Raw genomic sequence first — 1,766 nt, 5'->3', positions numbered from 1 at the left:
TTCCCAATTCAAATCTAAACGATTATCTGCAGATATGACTGAAATGTAAGGATCGCCATGCTGAGCAGCTACAGAATCCTTCTGAATTTGCACATAAAAAGCGTGTTTGCACAGCACCGGTATTACCTGGGATTACTATGTGATTTGTAAAAATGCATCCATGCATATTTTTAGATAGATGTTTATCATACCCACAGATAATGTTGGGATCTGGTTGGTATATATGTGGGAAAGAGTTGAATCTAACCTGCAAAAAAATGTGTTACTTCCTACTGGAGTAAAGGTGTGTTCTGAACCTAATCCCAAAGTGTGTTTTTGCATATGTACTCACCCTAAACGGCAAATTGATCATGTCCTATCTGACAGAAAAGAACAGCCTGCTCTCCCTGTCCTCTTCCCTGGGGAGGGGGATTCACACCCAGACAAAGAAAACAATAATTCATCTGAGTTTCTTCACGAGTCAACACTTTAAAGCAGCTCTCTGTTAACGATAAAACATGTTAGTCTTTTGATATATTGCTTTAATGATTGTTACCGTTAAAAGGTCATTAAAAGGTCAGCTTCTGCTGCTCAGGGTCGTGAGTAACAGGAAGAAGGCTTGCATTATCTGGAGGGGACTATGGAGTTGTTGGCGGAAGTTTAAATGGAATTAGGTGCAAATACTTTAAAGCTCACCTATTATGGTATATTTGAACAATTTCAGGGATCACTACATTTGGGGGGGTGGTCATGTACTGCGGAGCGCATAAAGCTTAGCAGACTCTTAACGCTAACCAGCGCCATATAGATAGAAGAGTTACGACAGCGGAAGTCCAAAAACGGTTATCGTCACGTGGTTCATGCAGACGAGGATTGTTCCCCGGAAGTTCATGGTGGGCAATGTGAATGCATTGATAACAGGAGATAGAACTACGATTTTTGGTAATTATTATTGAATAAAGGTTTTGATTTGCAATATTTATACAACAAATCGATATGTGTATGTATTTACATCAATATGTTTTAAAAAATAAAATAGAATTTGCTAATATTAAGTGATAATATTAGGATTAGTGTGAACAACTAGTTTACATGTTAGGCTAACAGTGCCTTGGTTAAAGAGCCTGTTGCTGTTTATAGCTTTGAATTCTTTAAAACCAATATTATCTTCTTAAACTTGTATGGTAGTCAGGAGCATCACTTTCTAATGTTTATTGATATATTTAGAGGGAGGGGATCTAAAGGAATGCTTCAAAATTCAGATTAGATTCATTTCTACCATTTTCTTATTCATGGTAGTTTCAGTAATCCCATGGTAATTGAGGACACAAGTTATCTAAATGACTAATGTCATCTTTATGGCTTTCAGAAAAGACAGGAGACCGACAGGTGACTATCAAAGGACTAGCAGCAGCAGCAGCAGCATGATGATGATGATGATGTTAAATGTGTTGTTTTAGGAACATCCATTGCAAATACATGGAATTCAATAAACATTGAATAGCATATCATGCAGTTTGTCTGTGCCTTTTCCTCCATGTTGTCCTGGTTTGCTGTGCTGCCTCCTAGTCGCCACCATGGTTTGCTGTGCTGCCTGGGGATGCTCAAATCGCTCCGAGAAAGGAGTACGAATGTACGGCTTCCCCACTGACACAGAGCGGAGGAAAAAATGGCTGGCTCAAGTCAGCAGGAACAATTTCACGACCAACAGCAAAAAAATATGTGAGATTATTATATACAAACACTGCATTTGCACTTTTTCACAAAACGAAAACCACACCATTGGG

This window comes from Notothenia rossii (genome assembly GCF_949606895.1).
Source record: "Notothenia rossii genome assembly, chromosome: 5".
Classification (NCBI taxonomy): domain Eukaryota; kingdom Metazoa; phylum Chordata; class Actinopteri; order Perciformes; family Nototheniidae; genus Notothenia; species Notothenia rossii.
This window is presented reverse-complemented; position numbering follows the sequence as displayed.